Consider the following 24,141-nt stretch of genomic DNA (forward strand, 5'->3'; position numbering starts at 1 on the left):
CTCTGTTGGGGTGCACTTTGAATCAAGATGGCAGAATGAACCTTTCAAAGATTTTAATCACTGATCTCAAAAGTGCACTGATATCTTGGTTTCTTGAGTTCCTGAGCAAAACCAACTATGAGGTGGCTAGTATGTGTATCTAACATATGCACATTAGTGAATGACACTTCAAGTGTCTTCTGAAGTTGATTTCAGTCCAGAAAAGCTAATGTGCCACAAGATAGTATGATGTTTTTGCTGAAACAGACTAATTTAACACTTCTGTAGAAATTGTTTGCTGCCTATCAATGGATATGATGATATGAATTATTGTTTTGAAGAAGACTCCAAGTCTTGGGCAGCTCTTGTTCCTTAGAATATGTCGAAGCCCCATTAGAAGAGGTACATTGTAGTAAATCCTGGATTCCCTGGTACAAATGCTGAGGCTGCAAACCGATTCACACTTACCTGGGATAAGGTTTATTTCTGAGCTGGGTAGATAGATCCTTGCCCAAAGGCACCCAGAAGAGTTTACATTATCTGTGAACATGTTCTGCTCAGTCTGGCTACTGGCTTGACACATTCATGCTTTACATCAACCCCTAGTAGCATGAACATATGAATGTAATAATGACTTTTTGATCTTGGCTAACATACAGTGGAGGGGTAAATTAGAGGCAGTACAGATTTTTCCTAATTCCACTGGAATTTTGGACAAAAATAAAAATTATGCTGTTCCTGTTTATCATATGAAAACTACTGATTCATTGTGCAGTGTTGTGGAGTATATTGTGCAACACATATATACACACCCTTTGGCGACTCTATTGTTTTCTCATGTGAAATGTTATTCATTCCCCTTGGCTACAGATACTTTCCTACGTCCCTGCATGGAAGCTTGGATCCTCATTCAGCTCTCTTCCTGCGTCACTTGTAACCTGACCCCCTGAAAACATCCACATAGTTCTGATCAGTTGTTGGTGCTGTGATGCTGACGTCCAGCAACAAGTCTTATTGCATGCAAACAATGTGATTTTCCTCCTCTCTGATGGGTCTGAGTCAACCCTAACAACAACATTGGCTCCTTTTGCCCTTCGCAAAGGTCTGCACACTGCTCTGTCCCCAACATGTCATAATGAAGTTGCACATTCCCATCACAGAAAGCAGGGAAGATGTTTTTTCTGTACTCTCCAGACATCTATAATCTTCATTCATTTGAGTCAGGGCAGGGTACAATTCTTGGTCTTTGTATTATGCTCCTGAAGACGAGGGTAACAGACTTCTCTTACTGGTTGCTGCCTAGTATTTATAGACAGTTCAAGTTTATCACTGAATACTGTGCGTATGTAATTAACATGGTTTCCTGCTGTCCGCACTGGAAGTCTGGTCAAATATATTCATATGAGAATAAGGACTGGGACTCAGGTGAACTGTAGAGTTTCCTATTTGGCGTCAGACCTGACCTATGGCAGTCAGATACTGCTGCAACTTCATATTATTTGCAAATACAGTCTCAATCTGCAATATTCAGAGCTCATTACATTCCCTACCCAACCCCATCACTTTTTGCTGCCATTCCAACCACTTTCTGAGTCTGGGGGAACTGAGCAATACTTGGTTGTGATCTTCAGTTCTTAGTGATGAACTGTGTTCATCACTGTGTTCATCACAATGAATGTGTTAGTCTTTAATAGGACCCTAGGTAGTTTTTGCTGCAAAAGACTAACCAAAATGGAAATGTCTGTCTTTCCAAAAGCAACCTTCTCCTGATGTCTTTAAATCACTATGTTAGGCTTCAGATTTCCATGTGTCTGTGTGGTTCGATCCCACTGTCTATCAACCTAATTTCTCCCTGAATTAAATAGAAACAATAGCAGGGATGAACTGAGCTATATGGCAACTAACCAGTGGACAGGGGAGGGGGACTGACTTGAGGACCACACATCCCAATTATTTCTCTAGGTTGTGCCTGTCACAAAAAAACCACTGGTCTCCTGCCCCCCATTTTCCCCGAGGAAGGCAAGCACCTATCTCCTACCCAGCTTGCGAATCCACAGGTTAAAGATTAAACTATATGGAACTGAGTATGGAACTGAAAACAAAGAACTGCAGTAACAGTAATGACTCCCTGTGGTGATGGCTGCTTTTTCCTGCCCCACCAATGCTTTAAAAGCTTAATTTGAGAAGAGGGCACCTGAAAAGGAGCAAAGCAGATTGATGTCAAACAACACCAGGAGGTGCAGCTCACATGCTTGCCCATGGATTTATCAATTTATTGTTAGGAATTATCCTCTTTGTTTTGCTCCTTCCCTCTTAACCTTGTGTTTAGTATTATTAATGCCAATTACTACAGCACATGCCCATTGCTTACTTTCACCTACCTCTATACTTTTTTAAATTCTGCATTTATTGAATATCGCTTTCCTCCAGACCTAAACCAAGATGCTCACTGAATAGACACTGCAAGAGGAAAACCCACCATCCCTGCTCTCAAGCACCGTTCCAGTACAGCAAGCACCTCGTCCATCTACCTCAGCCTTGTCCACCATCGCCTATCTCACTCTTGGTCGTTCCTTCCATTTTGCCCCCTTTTTGCTGCCACTTGGACCCAGATATCCCCCCGCCCCCTGCAGCATAATGGAAAGCTGAGTGGTGACAGACACCATGCCAAGGAGGTGGAGACCATGTGGGGGCTGGGGAGTGAATCTCAGGAATGTGCCAACTCCATTATTCTCAGCCAGTGACGTTCCTAGCAAGTGAGCGTGCTAATGGATCTAATAGAAGAGACTTTGCTGCCAAGTAACCCCCCCCCTCCTGATTAGTATGTTGGTCAACATTCACTCCCCTGACCACCCTCATTTACCAGCACTGGATTAGGACAACAGCCCTGGCCGTTTCAAACATTAACTCTCAAAGCAGACCCCCTGCCTCTGATTAGCTGATCTGTGTATGTTAAGAAATCGTGGTACATTTTCATATTTCCTTCAAGCACTTCTTCTTTCTGTTGAAGCAGCAACAATGGAGGCAATTAGTGGCATGGGCTAACTTACATTCTCATTTCCCACATTGCAGTGCGCCTATCAAACAGGGCCCTTTTAGCCCTGTAGACAACTCTGGCTTCCTCTGTTATTTTCGCTTATATACACATTTTTACGGGCGCCTCACCCCAGTAATTATATTTTTGTACACATTACCTAGCACTGCAAATTTCAACGGATGACTGTGTTTCAGTTCTCTCCTTGTTTCAGAAACAGTGCATAAGGTACGTTTGCCTTTTGGTGCAAACATAATTGAAATTCTTCCCCATCCCTAGCCTAATGCGCCAATCAATCAAGCATTACCCCAAGCTTTTATTTCATTAAAGAAAGAAATATTCCTTTTCCAGGGATTTCCAGATAAGGGTTTGCCCATAAGGTGTCATTTGAACCTTAAAGGCAGGCAAAGAGCTAGATATCCACCACTGCAGCTCCGCTAACACAACAGACTTCCATGTGTGCAATGTAACTCCCTCTTCCTCTCCTGCTCCCTCCAACTCCCTATGTGTCCTCAAAATTAGCTCCAGAGGGTGGGTGGGTGAGTGTGGAGCTTTCAGAGCAGATAGGAAGATAGGAAGTAGAAGTCCTCCTGCACTAGTAGAACAAGGCTAGTTCAGCATTGGATGCAATCCAAAAGGTGCCCCTTTCCTCACTCATCCCATCCTTTCTTTTGTACTAGTCTCTGTAGCATCTGCCATTGTCTAGCTGCAAATGGGTTTGCTTGGCTTGAATTATCAGAGGCCCTGTTTGGACAATGCCTAAAAGTGCCGATCCAGCTTAATATCCCTACCATTCCAAGCAAACCATCTGGGGAATGGTCTATTCCGAATACAGCCATATGCATAAAATCTTATGCACAGAGAACCGGACTGCATGGTTTGTTCCTAAATTGCACGCAACTGTAAAACCATGGAGTGCATTTGAAGGGGCCATTCTCATATGGATTTTTCGCTAACTTTTATATATGAAAACACACGCACACTTTTGGCTCTCAGCAAGTAGTATATAAATAATAATATTTTAAAACAAAACAAAACCCCGAAAAGCATTAAAAACAGACCAGGGACAAAGAGTCATCTTCATATAATGGGCTGGATCATGCAATGGGCCAGATCAGCACTTTGTTGTCATTTGATAACTGTGGCATTTTTCCACTAAAGTGTGTCAAGCTCAAGACTCAGCACTTTGGGAATATCAGGCAAGAATATGCTCTGTCTGCCTCCACTGATCTCTGTCCAAAAAAGGGTGTGAAAGATGTTCCATCTATGGAAGAGCCTTCTATTTGCACACTAAAAGTCATCCCAGGACATCCCTGGAACCAGAACAGTCCCAACTTGCTTATTTTTATGCGGATGATTAAAAGGCATTCATAAAGACCATAGACAAAACGAATCTCAAGGGTAAAAGATGTCACCATCATGACCTCTTGCCTGAGTAGTTACAGGCAGTTCACAGTCTGGCAATGCATCTCTTACTTTATGCTTACTTACATTGAATCTCCTCCGCCATTTTGCTCCCCAGCAACTAATTTTGTTAGATCATTCTAGGATTTTTCACACTCTGCTTTCAGTTTAAATATTCTGCGTGTTTCAGTGTCATCTTGAAATTTGGCTGCCTCAATAGTCATTCCTGTCTCTGGATTATTTATTAATGTTTTAAGAGTGCCAGTCCCAATAGTGGAATAATAATAATTCCTTTGATTTATGGAGTTCAGAAATGAGCACCAGCCTTCACGTAGTCGAAACAGCACCCTCCCTACACAAGAGACACATATCAGAAGGACTGGAGGAAACTGAACAACATTTGCAGAAGTACAAAAAATCCTTAAGGGAAAAGCCCTAAGATGGGGGGACCCAAAAACAACCCAATGAGAACCAAGTGTGCTCAGTGTTCAGAGGATGCTGCCTGGGTATTGGGGCTTATGTGGAAAATAGGAGAGAATGGAATGGAGTATTCTATCCTGAACTAGAACACACTGCAACATTTTGTTCTAGGTCCTACCTGCCAAATTTATAAATGGAATCCAAGGGACCAGGGTACACCAGACATCATCCTGAACAACAAGTACTATGCTTTATTAAACAGGCTGTATGGCTCAAGCCACACAGCTCAAGGAAAAGTAGAAAAGAAGAACACTAGCAATTCTGATCTGAGCAGAACTGCATCTGCCCAAATATCTTAGGCCCAACATATAAAAGCAAGACTTCACCAAGAAAGAGTTTTCTTAGCATTCTCATTCACCCCATAAATATAATGTCTCATTAGAAGGAAAATGTCTGTGGCAGTTTTAGCTATTTTCCTGATGAGCTAGCTTGTTGCTGAACTAAGACAAAAGCCCCTTTCTTCCTTGCATTCTGACATTGCAATAGCTCAATTTTGTTAATGGACAAAGCCCCTCGTCTGAAAAGCAAGGTTACAAATAATTAACAGCCCACTGATATCGCCTGGTAGAGAAAGACCAGAGGCAGGCCATGAACTCAGAGGACAGGGCAGGCATCCATATGAAGATGGTCTGAAAAGGGCATGTCAGCTTAATTTGGCAAAGAATAAGAGGAGGCATAATAAAGGGAGAGAAAATAATGAAGGGATAGAAAGAGCCAAAAAAACTTCTTCTATTAAGAGCAGCCTTTTGTTATACACTGAAACATTCCCAGGGTGACACATTTTGAAGCCTGTAGGAGAAAATATGTTTTGTTATTAAACTGTGGAACATATTGCCAAGGGATGTTAACAAATAGTTCTACATGCATTTTAGTAAGACTAGATAATATCACTTAAGTCCAATTTCATCTGATGATTTTCCTGTGTAGAAATGATTTCTGCGTTATAATAAAACAGGTTGCACAGTATTTCCATTTTCCCCACATGTGCACAAGTCAGCTCTTGCGTTAAATGACCCTGTCACCATTCATTCCAAATGACTGTACTCACACCTCACTCTTCAAGTCTCCTTCATTTTGTGTTTAAAAGGGGGGGGGGGTATCTCTAAGGATAGTCATGGAAGCTTGCGCCTCCCATCTTAAGAACTTCTAGAGAGGTAGCTGTTTTAGTCTGGAGAGAGCGGGGGGGGGGGGGTGAGGAATCTTAAAGCAGGCCAACCTATGACATAAGCTTTTGTCAACCAGATCCACTTGTCAACCAATCCACTTCACAGAAATTGGCAGGCATGCGTAAAACATATATCTCACACAAAAATTGACTGTTGACAGGAGAATAGCTCCTGAGTATTAATGAGAGGCTTTTATTTGAGCACTCTATAGTCTATGCTCAAGTTGATATGAAATGTGTGCACTTTAATTATTAGCCTCTTTATGCATTTTACAGTATAGATTTATTCATTGCTGTGCATTTTATAATATATGATCAAGCGGCTAGAAACAGAGTCTACTTTAATATTTAGCCTTGATGGTAAAAATCTTATACACTTTATTTTTTAACTTTTATACATTTGGCATAGTACTGCCATGCAGCAGCTGCTGGTTTTGTTATTGTTAATGTGAGATTGTACTAAAAATGTTTATTATATTTGATTGATATTCATCAATATATTTTAATGACTGATAATTTTATAACAATTTAAAATGATATTATTAACTGCTCTGTTGTGCTTCTATTGTAGAGCCATGATCTTATTATTCATAGCATTTGTTTCTCTCTCTGCAACAACCATTTCTCCAGCCTGCATTGTTTTCTTTCTTAGGTTGTGGGCCATATGATGTCAAACAGGCAAGCCATTGTTTGTTTCCACATCTCTCAAACATTTGTAGCTATAGTTAATTAAATAAAAATAAAATAAAAAGCAATTTAAAAAGTTATAATGCTTGTCTTATCAAAAATGAATTATTCAGATTGCCATATTTTGTTTTAAATGCTCTAGTACAGTGGTACCTCGTTTTACTAACTTAATCTGTTCCAGAAGTCCATTCTTAAACCAAAACTGTTCCTAAACCAAGGCGCGCTTTCCCTAATGAGGCCTCCCGCCACCCTTCCACCATTCGGATTCCGTTCTTAGACTGAGGTAAAGTTCGCAAACAAAGACACTATTTCCGTTTTTGCAAAGTTTGTAAACCAAATCGTTCTTAACGATTGTACTTAAACCGACTGTACTTAAACCGAGGTACCACTGTATTTGAGAGTTATTGTAATTATGTATCAATTTGCATTTGGTTGTGCTATGAAATGCTTTGGGCATATTTGTATGGAAAAGCAGCACACAAAATGGAGTAATAAATAAATACATATATTTACACAAAAACACGGTGGATATAGGCTGCATATGCATCACCATTGACCATTGGCTTCAGTGCTCTCCCATCATGAAGCTGCGTACATGAGGTTAGACATAATCTACATTGAGCCTGCAGTTTTCTGAGAAATACTGCTGTTTTATATGTTTTCCTTCAAACAAGCTTCCATCTGATTTGAAAATATAAGCCACATTCACTTCGCAGTTAAGCCAGGTGTGTACAAACAGGTAACGTTCATTGGGTGAAGACATCCCTGACCCCTCTCAGAAATTCTATTGGGGGCTTACTCCCAAGTACAATAAATTAGGATTATAGCCTTACAGTGGTACCTCAGTTTACGAACTTAGTCCGTTATTAAACCGAAACTGTTCTTAAACCGAGGCCACTTTCCCTAATGAGGCCTCCCACTGCCAGTGCCCTTCCACCATTCAGCTTCCGTTCTTAGACCAAGGTAAAGTTCGCAAACCAGGACACTACTTCCAGTTTTGCGGAGTACTTATACCGAATAGTTCGTAAACAGGGCTGTTCTTAAACTGAGGTACCATTGTAGTTGGTAACTTACAATGAAAGATAATGCCACTCTGCAGTTTTATAGTTACTTATTGTGTTTTTACTCCTCCTGATACGGTATGGTGGAATGAAATTGTGTGATTCATTGTTTTAAGTGTATTTATTGTGCTTGTCTAAAACTCTGGGATTGATTTCAGTGAAGTGCGGGTCAGAAATATTTCAAATAGTCTGTCTCGGCATAAAGCAGTTTCCTATGTGTTAGACAGCGTGACTTTGAGACCAACATGAGCTCCGCATGATTTTAGGAATTAAGCTCTGATTTTAACTGAAGCAAAAGGCAGAAAATCTCCACTGGCATGAATTACTCCAAAACAGCTATAGGCTTAGGCATCGCATCCAGTACCTCAGGTTAAGAACTTAATTCGTTCTGGAGGTCCGTTCTTAACCTGAAACTGTTCTTAACCTGAGGTACCACTTTAGCTAATGGGGCCTCCCGCTGCCGCCGCGCCGCTGCTGTGCGATTTCTGTTCTCATCCTGAAGCAAAGTTCTTAACCCAAGGTACTATTTCTGGGTTAGTGGAGTCTGTAACCTGAAGTGTATGTAACCTGAAGCATCTGTAACCCGAGGTACCACTGTATCAAGAAGCTGCCAGGGGAACATTTCCCATTGTCTCTGATATGGGTACTCAGATGGAGTTCATGGATCTACAGTCAGACAGACACTGGCATGAGTGTATTTTAGTCTCACAACTATCCCCTGTGCATGTTAGGAGGATGACTGGTGGTGGCTTGTCCAAGGACACCCTAGGGAGATTTGAACCAGGGCTTTGTACCTCCAAATCCAACCCTGTACCTGCCATGCTGGATCTCTGGTACAGCATTTCATGGAGGGACCTGAAGTTAGTGTGCTCCCACAAATGCCACCATAGCCAAGCACACACACATCAAAAAACTGGGAACAAAAGGGAAATGATTTTTTTAATTAAAAAAAAAGAGGGAGGGAGGGGGAAAGGAAAAGTGGGTCGATCAGGCCCTACTTCTGAAAGGAACCAGATGTGATTAATGAGCACGTGTGAGGGGTTAAATGCATGCACTGCAAAGTACCTGGCCTCCAAAACTATTTATCAGGAAAATTCTCCTTAAGCAGAGCTGGAAGTGAGCCAGAAATAATTCCCACGCTCAGTGCGGTACCAGGCAATCACACCAATGCTTCCAGCCGCCCAGCCCAGACCGACAGTCTGCCACACACGCAGGGGCTCAGCTCTTTGGTGTGGGCTTCTTTGATTCCATTTCCTATTTGGGGGGAGCTCTTTAGTGTGTGGATTGAAAACAGCCACGCTGGCTAGAGAAAGTGAACAAACCCCATTGCAAGGAAATAAATTTGCATTCCTGAGAACAGCCTGGGCACCAAACCATTGCACCTTTCCCTTATGGCTTTGGATAAATCCCAAACACAGTTCTGCTGATGCTCATCATCACCATCCTTCTAACTACCTAACTACAATGGGTCTACGCCAGCTTAAAGAGAAATGCCACCTCCAAATTCTTCTCAGCGGCTCTCAAACCTAATCCAGGATCTCCTGTTTCAGGCCTGAATTTCCAAACCATGCTGCTCTCTTCAGTTCAGAGTCAGAACCTTCAAGGAAAAACCAGAGGTCTTCATTGTACATTCTGGGTTGGTGTGTGTGTGTGTTACTTTAATCCTCTCTGGCAGCCAGGAGAACATAAAAGTTTATGGCAGAAAAGCTATGTTAAATCCTGTCTAATCTCCTGTCTTTTGTTAGCACAGGATTGTTTGTTATGGTACATTTTAAATGCTGCTTCAATCAAGCTTTAAATTGCTTTGATAAAGGAGCCTTCCCTATTTTCTATGAATATTCATTGTTTTAAGGCAGATTCAGAGCAGCTTGCCCCCAAATTGATCCATGGTTCAATTTCATCCCAGCCCTCCTGTTCCGCTGCATTCATATGCATTCATAAGTCCTCCTTTCCCACCATTAGGGGTGCCCCTATTTGAGTTGCATCAATGGTCTAGTTCCCACTGAAGTCATGAATTTGTGCCTGGGCTGTGCTACTTCAGACTGCAGGCAGGAGCTCCCTTGGCTGGATGTTCCTCTGTTCAAAACTAGAGGTCAGCAAAAAAAGGATTCTAGCAAAGCCTCCTTGCTGACATGCTAGCTTTCTACCTGCAGGGAATATTTTGCATGGAGCAGCATTTAAACATAATTGCACACAGCAACAGGCTGAAATGGCACATTCCACACCCAGGTTTATCAGTTCAGTGAAAACAAGACCACTATTTCTCACAGTATGTAACTGTCGAGAACTGAACACAGCATTCCAGGCACAGCAGCCAACTCCATAGAAACTGCTCATTACATTGACTCCTCTTGGTTTTGTGACATGAACTAATTGCCTCTTGGACATCATTCGCTAGCTGCCAGCTTCTTTCTACCATGATGCCAAGCATTAATCCTACACTTTAATCCACTTTGCACTCCATCTTCACAATCCACAAAGTGAAAATCCGTTCTGTGAATGTCCATGGAGGATACTTGCTGGAAAGGGGTAAGGGCACTTTCTTCCTGCCATGGAGTTGAATGCAGCACTATCCCCAGACCTATTTTACTACTTATATGCCAACTTGGGTAGTAAATAGATAAACACACGCCCCAAGTACATTACTATACACACATAGTAAGATTCGCAACTGAGAAGACATTGTCAGATTGCTGTCCAGTATAGCTTAGCCTTGAAAAAACGGACTTTTACCGTAAGGTTAATGGGAGAGGCAGAGACCTTTTCCATTTGGCCCCTGTGTATCCTTCTACATGTATTAAAACAACAGGAGAAAGATGGATCATTGCATAACTGACCTATGGCTTTTTGTTCACTTGCTCCGGTATCCACACTAATTTTATCCCAGTTTCTCTAGTGATGAGCAGTGTTAGCAGCCAAAAAGCACTGAATTCCAGGAACCTGTCATTCTTCTGTCAAGAAACACCATGGCAAGTCAGCCAAGGAACCAGCCAAAGATGGAAAAGAGGGCATATGTCAAGGTGTTAGAAGACCTTCCATCCTAGACATAGTTCATGCAATATTTTATAGAGAATTTTTTCTAGGGAGTCTTTAAGGACTGCCTTTTATTTTTCTTACTGTTATGTGACAAGAAAGTTTATTTCCATTGGGTACTCCTGGAAAAATAAGCACTCTCCCCCTTACATGGAGTTAAACATTAATGTATGAAGCAGGGGGTGTTGTTAGGGGGCCTGGATCTGGCCATGAAGCTCACTGACTGTCTCTCAGCCTGCCCTATCTCATAGGGTTGTTTAAGGATAATGTGGGTAGCCCTGTAAGTACCTAGCAATGTACTTGGCAGTGGTGGCTGAGGCCTATTGGAAGTAGCGAAATGGAAGGCAGGGCAACTAATTGGAGATAGAACCAGAACCAATGGTAGCCAGAGCCCCCTAATGTCATCTCTACACCAAGGGTAGAATTCAACATCTCACTAAGGAAATCATTCTGTCAGCTCAAGCATTTCTGCTTGCCTGACACAATGATCTCCCCTCTCCTTCCCTTGCACACTGTTCTGGGGGTTCTCCCAACCCTCCAGCATGGATTTGGGATAGGCACAGGTAGAGGACAGTGGGGGAAAGCCCCACTTCATCAGCAAAGGACCTTGCACAGGGCTCCCACTGATGGGACAGATTAGTTGATTCCTGCTCCCATACATCTAAGATTCATTTAAAGCACATGCTTCCTCCCAAATAATCCTGGCATCTATAGTTAATGCACCATAAAACTACATTTCCCAGCAACCCCAAATGAACTACAGATCTAAGGATTCTTTGGGGAAAGTGATATATTTTATAGCGTGGATGAGATTTTTGTTTCACCCCTTCCTCCTTCCCACTGAATTCTACAAAGGCAACCCTGAAATAAGGAGAAGGAGGAAGTTAGCAGGCAGCTGGTTGTAAGAAAGGAGGCAAGGCCAAGTGGTTGGTGGGGCAGTGCCCCATTCACCCTAATCGCCCAAACACCCTGGCCCCTGGTGTGAAGTGAAATTCAGAGCAACAGAATGCAAACACATGCAAGCAGAAGCAGAAGCAGAAAAAAGAATTTTCCAGGCCTATACCGCACAGCTGTCCCTACCTCCATAATGTTCAACACATTAGAAACACATATGGAAAAGTGTAACTATGGCAAATTTGAGGAGGAAAGAAACTTACCTACTACCTGAGGTTGCTGTTGCTATAAACTGCTTACAGAAAGATAGTGGGGGTTTTGATCCCAAGGGACACAAGGTCATAAACAAGTGCTAATTACAAACTCAAACAACAGCAATTATGGCTGCAAGTGAGCAAACACATGCTACCACTCCTGTATAAAGAGGTGTGAAGTATATAACAAGGGCAAGGAGAGAAAACACTTACAGCAGTTATTCCCTACAGAACTACCTGCCAGATTTTGGCAGGGAGGAGTAATGAACTTGTTATTCTGAAATGGAAATGTGGTCCTCCTTGCCAATGATTATTTCTCCAGGCAGAGTGAGATGTTAAAATGTGCATAGAGACTGCAATCAGTATTTGCAAGACACCACATTCCTGATTTCCCTGCTGACCATTCTCAAGTTATGCCTTCAGCATCCAAAGTTATCTGTCCCGGGATCCAATATGGAACATGGCACTATCAGCACACAGGCACCCTCCACAAACCAAGAGAGAGGAGTATAGACCTCAGGAAACCTCACTGCTGGAGCTCTGAACTATGGGCTGTATAACATCACTGCATGTCAGTTATCTACTAATGAATGTCTAAGTAGAAGGTGAATAACGCTGCAAGACTTCACGTGATGCAATAACGCTCACTGACTTCCAAGTAACCATCTAAACTGCCCATTTAGAGCAAAACTCTTGACCTTTGCAATGCAGTTATCTATTATTTTCTATTTATATAAGACCTGTCATTGGCAATAATTTAGAAAGTGGCTTAAGGTCAGATTGGGGCAGTATCTTTATTTTGGATCTGGTTTTAGTCACTCTCTCTTGCTCTCCACAGCAAGCCACCCTACATATTTTTCAGGCTTTGGAACAAGACAAAAACATTGTCTTCAGAATATCCAAAGGGAAATGGAAAAAATGTTTTATTTATATGCAGTTTGCAATGCTCAGTTATGTAAATTAATTGTTTAAGCTCTCTGGATTAACTAAAAAGACATCCCCAGTTAAAATTAAAACTATTTTAATATAAATACTTATAAAAAAAATTGCAGACTGTAGACACCATCTTAGAAAAGACAATATCCCTTCTCTCACATGAGTGGCTGGGTGGCTGGGGAGGGAACCATACCTGCCTCAATAGTTCACAATTAAATGAATAATATTTATTTCTTCTGGTTTGCTGTATTCCTATGAAAATTTATTATGATTTGATATTAAAGCTAATACAATTTCAACTAAAATTTCTTTGATCAACTAATATCCCTATTTACATCCTGACTTTTTGCCCGCCAGAGGTGTTCAGAATTCCAATCAAATAATACAACAATTGCCTATGGTAGAATGATTTTTAAAACCTTTTGAAATACCTCTGTCCTTAGCCTCTTTAAAAACCCTAAGTGAATGGCTTATGGAGGCATGTTCTATTGGTCAAAAGCAACCATATTTATAGATTTAAATGTCTGTATGCCACCCTTCAGTTTCAATATCCTCAGAGAAAGATAAAACAAAATCCAAACAGCAATAATAAATGCCAAAGCAGAGTATTAAAAACAATTCAGATTTTTTTTTAAAAAAAGATAAACCACCTAAGAGAACAGTAAAAATATCCAAATTACAAAACCAGTTAGATGACATCCTGGAAAATCTGAGCACACAAAATGTCTTTGCTTTGTGCTGGAACATAGCAATTTTGATGCCAGGTGAGAAAAAACCATTCCTTATTCGGGACAGCATAATGCTGAAAATGTCCTCTCTTTGGTTGCAACTCATCTAACTTGAAAAGGTGCAGTCGCTCGGAGAGAGACCTCTAATGCAGACCCAACATCTGGGCAAGCTCATGTGAGCAAAGGCAGTGCAGGAGCTGCTCCTACCTTACAGCTGATGCAATTAGGGACATTGCATCTGCTACCAGACAGAGAGCCACTGCCCCAAGTTCTGGAATGGCCAGCAGCTCCCCCGGTGTGTCCTTCCTTTTCTAAATCTGCCTCATCCTGGATGCTGAATAAATCTTTTACTTTGCCCTAAATAGGATCTGGCTTCAACTGGTCAGAGAATGAGATTCTAAAGGATGGAGGGGCAAGGAACCCTTATGGGTTAAGTTAGCCACTGAAGTTCACTGCTGTGATGTCCAGGAGGGCCCTGAGGCGTCCTGCCAAGGGAGATATTTGGGAACTGTATTATGGGAACTCTCTTTGTGTGATGTGCTCATGAAGAGATTTTAACAAATCAGATCCTGAAGCAGCACATAAGGCATATGTGGATTCCACCAATTCTTAAAAGAAAATGACTTAAAGCAAAGTGAGCTGCTGCACAAGTATTATAGCACTGGGCAACTTATACTGGAAATAAACGTTCAGCTCAGTCCTGACCATGATTACCAACAGGCAAGTCCCACTGAGTGGGTGGCCCTTACCTTGAAGTAAGTGTACAGTACTTATCTGAGCACGAAGTCCTATTCTATTCAGTGAGAGTTGTTTCTTAGTACACAGGGTTAAAATTGCACTGTTAAGTTAGGACTCATTGAACTGGGAAACAGAAGGGCATATTGGGGAAAGGGGTAGGGAGAAGTAAAGAGAAAACAAAGTTTTTGGGTACAGAGAAGTCCTCACCTGAGTATTGTACACAAGAAACATTCTGTGAAGTTGGATAAAGAAGGCCCACCATAAGCTACAAATCTCTATAGGAGTGCTGGCTTTAAAAATATATTGTTTGCCATTCTGACTGTGTAATCTTTTTATAGTTGTGTTATGCTTTATTTGTTATCTGGCTGCTTGGTTTATTTTGATTGTTGCCATTTATCTTCTTGCTAGTCACCCTCAGAACACTCATGCAAAAAATTGCAGGATATGTATTTCGCAAACTTTTGGCCGCCCAAGACAGAGCTCTTCTTGTACACCAGCCATGCTGAATTTTTTTGCAGGGGGACTTCCCCCCACCCCATTGCTTCTCAACACCAGTAAAAGCTTTGTTCACAGCTGATAAGTGCAAAGAAGTCATGTCAGGAAACAAAACTGACAATCCCATTTACCCAACAGGAACCCTGAGAGCAAACCACAACCTCTTCACTTCATTCTAGATATTCCCTCCATCAAAGAATAAAAACACACAAATTTTAAATCTGCCCATGAGCTCCAGCTACTGTGGGCTGGCCACTGCCTTCCAAATTCCATTGCATTGTTGGCACTGGACAGCCCTTGCCATGAGCAGTGGCAGCCGGGAAATGCTTTGGAGCTGTGTCACCTGGCCTGGAGGCTCAATTCTCACTTGGAAATAATAAACAACTCTGTGTTGTGGCACACAAGCTCTTGTACTCTCTAGAACGAGGCTTAGAAGACAAGCATGTGCCATCACCTGCTTGCCAAAGGACTTGGGGGCTTAGAGCCAAAATGCCCAAAGGCCTCTAGGAGGTGTAGTGCTAGAGGGTTTATCTACAAAAGGAAAGAGGCAGTAGTAAGAACTTTAGTTTGTCGTTCTGCTCCTCAGGCAATGAGAGGGAATGTTCTCGACTGACAGTTTTACAGAGGAAGCTCAGGTAGCTGGAGCCTACATGTTTGCTTAGAAGTACGTTTGCTTAGAATAATGTACAGGAAGTAATATTGAATACACCTGCCTTCCCTCTCAGAAGTTCTACCCCACTCTTCCATTATTATTTATGGTTGATAACACTCTTCCCCCAAAAAGCTAAGAGCAATGCACATCACAATAATCTTGTAAAGTAGGTTATGTCGCAAGAATATGCAGCCCAAGGTTACTGTGTAGACTCTGTGGCTGGGAAGCAATTTAAATCTGTTGTTACCTCAGTTTGAGGTCATGGGTTCAATACTGTATGAACACCATACTGGCTTTCATATATCTCTATGAAAGAGGCTAGCCAGTCCTATTACAGTTCAAGAAGTCGCTGCTTCTCCCCCCCACCCCCGCCCCCAATCTCTGGCAAAGGCCTATAATTTCTTGACACAAAAAACAGAGCTCCTGCCAATGGCAAGTCCATTCAATTTGGTGTAAATCTGCTTATATGCAAAGGATATGCTATTCCAGTGTTGCAAGAGAGTTGGCAATCCTTTTTGGATGAACCCACACATTGTTCTCTGTACTCCACCCTCCCCAAAACTTCCGTCTAAGGCCCTTGCCCCTCTTTTTCTTTGGAAATCTGTTGCATGCAGACACAAAATAACAAACACAGAACAGGCCTGCAAATGATTTCCGACTGGCCAAACTCAGCTGGGACCATTTACTCGCTTAATGGTGCGATAAGGGTCACATCAAATAAAGCAACAGCACACTTTCTACCAGGCCTTGGACAGGAACACTTCCTTCTTTCAACTACTACCTCCTCCCTTTTCTGTGCATTCTGCCAGGGCTGGAAAATTGCAGCTTGTCCTGAAGGCAGTTCTCTAAAATGTAAACAAAGCCAGCCAACCTTAATTCCTCAAATGCAGGTGTTTTTCCAACAAAAATTGTACACATGGGTTGGCAAGTACTCTAGCCAATGCTTACATTTAAGATGATCCAAAGGGGTGGAGGGACTGAAGTGCAGAGAGACAAAGAGAGAAACCTACAGAGAGCTGTGGTTTGCAAAGTTTCTCTTTTCATGAACGTTTTCCACATAGGTTGCTGAGCTGAGTAGCCTCTGTGCACCTGCCACATAGTTTTGGTGCATGGCAGGATTTCAGGCTTATGTTGTAGGGTGCTGATTTGGTTCATAGAGGGCACTGGCCTGGCCTGCTAGACCTGGCTGTCATCTTGCACGGTGTGTCCCATAACCCCACCCCTCTGCTGCATCTGGTGGGCCAGCTGCCCTTCAGGACAAGTTGCATCCATTGCCGTCTCTCCCTCTCTCTCTTTTTTTACTTCCCAAGGAATTCAAGTCCCTAAAACAGTTTTAAAACTCAGGCACAGAGGGCTAGTGGCTTGTTTTCCAGTCAGCGTTCTTGTGCCTTTAACATTTAACATGGAGCAGACTTCCTGGCATTGATAGTAGATTAAGTGTTGGGGGAAGCTTCTCCGTACTATGTCCCCAGTTTGTCAGGAAGCTCCTTGAGGCTGCAATTCTGAGTGCACTTGCTAGGGGTGGTCATGTCCTATTGTGCTGGCTACTCAGTAGTGAGACTTACAACTGAGTAAAAACATGTAAAGGAATGTGCTCTAAAGATCAAGGTCACACCAGAAACAATTGTTTAGCAACCCTGGGAGAGCTAAACTGTGGTCATCCAAGGTGTTTTGGGGCTACAGTACGTTTCCGAGCACAATTCAAAGTCTTGGTGCTGACCTTTAAAGCTTTAAACAGCCTCGGCCCAGTATACCCGAAGGAGTATCTCCACCCCCATCCTTCTCCCCAGACACTGAGGTACAGCTCCGAGGGCCTTCTGGCGGTTCCCTCACTGTGAGAAGGCAAGTTACAGGGAACCAGGCAGAGGGCCTTCTCAGTAGTGGCACCCGCCCTGTGGAATGCCCTCCCACCAGATGTCAAAGATAAGAACTACCAGACTTTTAGAAGACATCTAAAGGCAGCTCTGTTTAGGGAAGCTTTTAATGTTTAACAGACCACTGTATTTTAATATTTTGTTGGAAGCCACCCAGAGTGGCTGGGGAAACCCAGCCAGATGAGCGGGGTATAAATATTATTATTATTATTTTTATTATTATTATTATTATTATTATTATTATTATCATCCTCCCTGCCCATTGGTCATGTTGACTGGGATGGTGATCATGGGGGGGTCAAGAGTAGGGAATGCTATGTCAGTACATTGTCACAATGTGTAATGTGATGCTGCCAACCTACTCAAGACCTTATGCCAGCACAGTGTGGCATTGCCCTTCCGTTTATGAAAAGGCACTACAAAACGTCTCATTCTTGGACAGCTGCACCAGCTTTGGGGAACCTTTGGCCCTCCAGACATTGCCAAACTACATTTCCTATCATCCCAGGCTATTGGCTGTGCTTCCTAGGGCTGATGGGAGCTGTAGTTGGAGGGAGTCGTAGTTCAGCAACATCTGGAGGGTCAAAGATTCCCTGCTCCTGTGTTCCACTTTTCACACATCTTCTCAGAAATGCACATTTCCAAAAGTAATGGATTAGCCCTACCTGTGGATGAATTCTGGAGAAAGGCGATGTTTATGTTGCATAATATATGTCAGCGCCAGGAAGAAGCGTTTGCGGTTTGGATCACCAAGCTGAGGGCAGGAGGATTCTATTAGTAGTAGTACTAGTATACCTCCCTATACCTGCAGGTCTCAGGACGGTTACATTAAATCACAATATATAAACACAAAATACATAATAAAAATAAAACAAAAACAACTTAATAACCCTGCTCCCCAACACATTGGATGTCTATCAGGCAAAGGCCTGGTCAAAGAAGAACGTTTTTGCCTGGCGCCTCAAGGTGCATAATTTAGGAAAGTATACAGTGGTACCTCGGGTTAAGAACTTAATTCGTTCTGGAGGTTGGTTCTTAACCTGAAACTGTTCTTAACCTGAGGTACCACTTTAGCTAATGGGGCCTCCCGCTGCTGCTGTGCCACCACTGCATGGTTCTGTTCTCATCTTGAAGCAAAGTTCTTAACCCGAGGTAATATTTCGGGGTTAGCAGAGTCTGTAACCTGAAGCGTATGTAACCTGAGGTACCACTGTATAAGGAAAGAAGCTAACTTCTGAGCAGGGTCATGTCCACTGACCTGGCAGAGGTACCCTTCCTAATCCCACATGCGTGGACCATGGCAGTGGTGAAAAGTGCCCTTCTTTTTAACTTTTATTTCCCTCAGGATTCTGGTATTGCACTCGGGATCCGGGACATGGCTGAGCTCTGGAGGTCTGGCCCCCCAACGACGGCCGCAGACCTCACAGCAACGTCCCCCCACCCTCTCGATTCTATCCATCCATCGCGTAGGGAACCCACCCGCACTCTTTCTTTAATCCGCGCTCTTTTCTCTCTTTCTCTCTGGCACGAGGCTTTTTTATTTTACTTTTTTCCAGGGGGCTGGAATCTCGCTCAGGCGGGGAATTTCCTTCCTCCCAAGTCCCATATAGTTTATGGGCTTGTTTTTCTCCCCCAGTCCCTCGGCCTCGGTGTCCTGCAGCGCGGCGGCCTCCTGCCTGCAGCCTGCCTGGCTCTCGCCGGCCAGCTGGCTGCCCCGGCCGCTGCGCGAAATCACGCACAAACTGGCCGCCGAGCGGTTGATGTGGCAAACTCCGTCAGGAGGGAAACTGAGCGGGAAAAGAAGTCCCTGTTGCAGCTGCCGACTGCCAGGTGTTTGCAAAAGCTGCCCCGGCGGTCGCACTGCGCATGTGCACTGGGCCGATGCCTTCGCAGAGGCGGGAACGTCTCATTCAGACGACGCAGCGGCGGGAGAAAAGGGCGAGGAAGTAACGGCTGAAGACGGTTCCCCCCTTCATTAGGGTCTGGACGTGCCTTCGCGGATTTTGGCTTTCATACAACGTACAGGTTGCCCGTTCCCTAAAGCCCTGGGACGGTCTTGACTTGGATTTGATATCGTGCAAAAACAGTGTTGGTATGTTTAGTTGTGGAATCACAGAATTGTGGCGCTGGAAGGGACCCCCGAGGGTCATCTAGTCCAACCCCCTGCAATGCAGGAATCTCAACTGAAGCAGCCATGACGGGTGGCCTTCCAACCTCTGCTTAAAAACCTCCAAGGAAGGAGAGTCCACCACCACACAGGAATATTTGTAAATATATTTGAGCCACCAAAAATTAATGGGCGTTGCTATTCAAATAGCGTGTGTACAACACATCTTCTGATCGATTATGTAGGGCAGGGCTTACCTGCCCCCCCCCTCCATGTTTTATTGAAGTTGGCACCTTGTGAGGGAGTACTTTCTGCTGTCAAACAGCTCTTACTGTCAGAAAGTGCTTCCTGATGTTTAGTTGGACTCTTCTTTCTTGCAACTTGAGCTATTGGTGTGAGTCCTATCCTCTGTAGCAGGAGAAAACAAGCACGCACCACCTTTCATGTGACAGCCCTTTAGATATTTGAAGATGGCTATCACATCTCCTCTCCATCTCCTCCTAGCCAAACTAAACATCTCTGCACACGTTCCAGCTTGTCAATATCCAGCTTGTCAATATCCTTCTTAAACTCTGGTGCCGAGAGCTGGACCCAGTATTCCAGATGTGGTCTGACCAAGACAGAATAGAGCAGGACTTATGACTTCCCTTGATCAGGACACTATATTTCAGATTATATAACCTGGAATTATTTTGATATTTGAAGATGGCTGTTGCTATCCTATCTCCTCTCATGTCTCCTCTTTTCCAGGCAAAGCATTGCCTGGAACTCCCTCAGTCATTGTTTTCTCATAAGGCTTGAGGACTCGGCTATACAGCTGCAAATGAAACATTTTAAGTGTGTTGTAAAGTGCAATATATGCATGTGGCACTAGATGGCGATGGAGAGCCATGGCAAATTCAATATATTTTTTCAAAACTTTTTTTTTTAAAAGCATTTTCACAGCATTTTTTTTTATATGTGTGCAGATTCCACCTTGGTTTCCAGACCCTTGGTTATCTTGATTATCCTCCTCAGCACATATTCCAGCTTGTCAATATCCTTCTTAAATTGTGGTTCCCAGAACTGGACACAGTATTCCAAGTGTGGTCTGACCAAAGCAGAACATTAAGATTAATTGAAGATTAAGGAGAGACTTGATTGCGGGTTTGAATTATCTGAAAGTTTGTAAGGCAGAAGATGGAGCAGACTAAATATAGTGGTACATCAGGTTAAGTACTTAATTCGATCCGGAGGTCCGTTCTTAACCTGAAACTGTTCTTAACCTGAAGCACTACTTTAGCTAATGGGGCCTCCTGCTGCTGCCGGAGCACGATTTCTGTTCTCACCCTGAAGCAAAGTTCTTAACTTGAAGCACTATTTCTGGGTTAGCAGAGTCTGTAACCTGAAGCGTATGTAACCCAAGGTACCACTGTACTATATGTAGCAGGGCTGTTCCACAGTGAAGCATAATGTCTTGGGATGGGAGGTTGTAAAGAGCTGGAGGTGTGTAAGCATTATGTTCTTTGTGGCTTTATTCTGTATTTTATGCTGTGAACTGTCCTGAGATCTTCAGGTGAAGGTTGCTATATAAATTTAATCAGTAATCATCATCATCATCATCTTGGCCCAGTAGCAAAATAGCAACCAGTGCAGGTCTCTGAGCAAAGATGTTATGTGCTGACAGGGTAGTCCCAGAACTTGTACTTTATGCCAGATCTGAGCCTTGGAAGTTATGAAATAATAGAAAGGTGTGGCTCTCAGCACAGCCTGAGATTCTTTGCCTACCCAGTGATTGGTATTCAGAATCAGCACCCACATAAGCTTGAATTGAGAGAAAGACTTTCCAAGTCAGAGGCTAGGACTTGCAAACAGACTTTAGCCCCAGAACGTCTCATTTTATGAATTAAGTACTGGAAATGCCTTGCTTAATAAGGTCAGGCATGTGATCAACAGAGAAGGGCCCAGAAGGAGCTGGTGTTAATGTATAAACCAGGATTTCTCAGGCAGTAACAGAAACAGGCCAGAGCTTGTGGGGGAGCCAGCTTGCATTCCTAGGCAGCAGAAGAAAAATTAGATCAACAGAGATCTGGGCTTGCTGGTCTCGGCCCATCCGCCTTTGCTCTCTTCCCTTTTCATTGCCTCTTGGTTGGCCAGTTTTAATTATTGCACTTTCCATATTTTAGGCTTTGAGTCCTCTCTGATGCTCTGATTGATTAGTTCTACCCTTGAAGCCCAAACATGTTAAATAGCAAGGATTTTATAGGAGCTGTGTCAGGTTGGTGGCTTGAAGAAAACCACTTTTTCTCAAGGCTGAAGCCTGTCCCTGCAAAATCAATAATGGACCCCAAGGGAGAGGGGAGAGCAACGTAGGGTGGCTGGGTCTAGGGCAAATGAGCCCAAATCTCTGCTGATCTAATTTCTGCTTTGCTTTGCTGGGATGTGGCATATATGTGTGGAAAGCTTTAGATGCATATGTCACCTCTAAACTATTCTCTGTACATAGTTTGCAGGGATCTGCGTATGCCATGAATGTTGAAAATGCTAAAATACACCATCTGACTTGGAATCAACAAACCTGAGCAGGCCAAACAGGAAAGTACATAAATGAGATTTGGTTTGGAGAAGTAAGAGCGTTTTCACACCTGACACTGGAAATGCCTTTGAGCTCATTTGCTCTTTGTAGCTTTGTGTATGGATGGAAAGTGGGAGCAATTTGCTTCTAAGTAGGTTGTGCAATGCATATGAAATTCAAATCGCCCTTAAAAAAGCTTGGACTTTGGGTTCTAGTCCAAGTTGTGAGATGGGAACGTATCGTAATCTGGAAGCAAGGGAAATCCTGGATGTACTTCTAGGCAGTGCTTTTTTCCTAGAAAAATAGGTGCCGGTACCCACCATGAAGTTGTTACAGTAAGTGCCACACTTTCAAACAACAAAAAGAGGTGCTGGTACTGAGTACTCTTGAGTACCCCCTGAAAAAGCACTGCTTCAAGGTACAGTAATGAGCAAATTTTAGTGATTTTAAAAAGAATGACGCACAGTGTACAAAAATTCTTAAATTCTGTTCTCAAGGCTCAGATGTCCCTGTTCTGATACAGTGGTACCTCAGGTTACATATGCTTCAGGTTACACATGCTTCAGGTTACACACTCCGTTAACCCAGAAATAGTACCTAGGGTTAAGACCTTTGCTTCAGGATGAGAACAGAAATCGTGCTCCAGCAGCGTGGCGGCAGTGGGAGGCCCCATTAGCTAAAGTGGAGCTTCAGGTTAAGAACAGTTTCAGGTTAAGTACGGACCTCTGGAACGAATTAAATACTTAACCTGAGGTACCACTGTATTACATTAAGAAACAATTGATGTTTGAGTGCTTCTGTTTTCTATTCCATCAGTTACTTCCACAAACTCTCCATGACCAGATTTGACATAGAGTACATATGCGGGTGGCGCTGTGGTCTAAACCACAGAGCCTAGGGCTTGCCGATCAGAAGGTCAGCGGTTCGAATCCCCGCAATGGGGTGAGCTCCCGTTGCTCGGTCCCAGCTCCTGCAAACCTAGCAGCTTGAAAGCACATCAAAATGCAAGTAGATAAATAGGTACCGCTCTGGCGGGAAGGTAAATGGCGTTTCCGTGCTCTACTCTGGTTTGCCAGAAGCGGCTTAATCATGCTGGCCTCATGACCCGGAAGCTGTCTGCGGACAAATGCCAGCTCCCTCAGCCAATAAAGTGAGATGAGCGCCGCAACCCCAGAGTCATCCGCGACTGGACTTAACAGTCAGGGGTCCCTTTACCTTTACCTTACATATGCGATAGAGAGCTGTGATCAGTTCTGGCTCCCTGAAAAGTAGTCCTGTTTTCAAACTTTTGTTTATCGCTTCCACACAAACAGGATATGACAAATCTGGTCTCACAGATTATGCAGACTAATAAACTGTGTCAGTACCTGCCTGGCAGAAGTGGCAAAAATTAATTTTCCACACATGTTAAAGGGAAAACTTCTGTTCCTGTTCTCTGAATTTTAAAAATATGAACTTTAATATGGACTTTCCCCAGCCAGTATTGTGCAGTAACAGAAAAGTTATTTCTTCTTGTAACTAAAGTGGTAGTTTATAACTACAAAATTCTACTTGGCGTAGTTTCTCAGCTAAGCTTAGCTGTGTACAATATTGTTATTTCATGTCATGGTGGTGTTAGAGATTATTGAGTGCAGGAATGTACTCAAGAATTAATGTCTGCTAGTGGGTTTCAGGGTGCTGGAATGTAATGAAGGATGAACTGCTGTGTTTTGGGGAGACGTGGGCCATAGTAACAACTCTAGAATGTTTTAACTTCCAGTCTGTTGCTGCAAAACAAGTCTTGTGGGCACTTTAAAGAGTAACAGATTTATTGTATCATAAGCTTATTTTTTATTATAAATATACAAAACGTCCATAAAAATATCACAAATGCACCACGTATAAACATTACCGATAAGGGTCTTGGGTTGCATAAGCTTTCACGAACTAAATAGCATGGTCACTCGTCCATGAAAGCTTATGCTACAATAAATCTGGTGCCACAAGAGTCTTTGTGGTTTTGGAATACGGGTTGTAGAATGGAGCTATTTCAGGTTTCAGAAAGAATCTGTTTTTAGCCTTGTTGG

The 24,141-nt window shown here is 43.0% G+C and overlaps 2 protein-coding genes across 4 annotated transcripts in view; one reads left to right on the forward strand and one right to left on the reverse strand.

Moving 5' to 3' along the window:
* SLC38A3 (solute carrier family 38 member 3) overlaps positions 1 to 19,225 on the reverse strand; it is a 157,246-nt gene extending 138,021 nt beyond the window's left edge. Inside the window, exons 1-2 of one of the 3 annotated variants that reach the window (XM_081851330.1) lie at positions 18,961 to 19,225; positions 18,080 to 18,168 (exon numbers count right to left, since the gene is read on the reverse strand). The gene's annotated coding sequence lies outside the window, so the exon portion shown is untranslated. Of the gene's footprint in view, positions 1 to 18,079; positions 18,169 to 18,672; positions 18,869 to 18,893 lie in introns of those variants that run through there. The other 2 variants (XM_081851328.1, XM_081851329.1) reach the window with 2 other exon arrangements.
* A 107-nt stretch (positions 19,226 to 19,332) lies between these two features.
* SEMA3B (semaphorin 3B) overlaps positions 19,333 to 24,141 on the forward strand; it is a 73,758-nt gene continuing 68,949 nt past the window's right edge. Inside the window, exons 1-2 of the mRNA XM_081851321.1 lie at positions 19,333 to 19,506; positions 22,007 to 22,127. The gene's annotated coding sequence lies outside the window, so the exon portion shown is untranslated. The remainder of the gene's footprint in view (positions 19,507 to 22,006; positions 22,128 to 24,141) is intronic.

This window comes from Podarcis erhardii (assembly GCF_964252035.2).
Source record: "Podarcis erhardii genome assembly, chromosome: 2".
Classification (NCBI taxonomy): domain Eukaryota; kingdom Metazoa; phylum Chordata; class Lepidosauria; order Squamata; family Lacertidae; genus Podarcis; species Podarcis erhardii.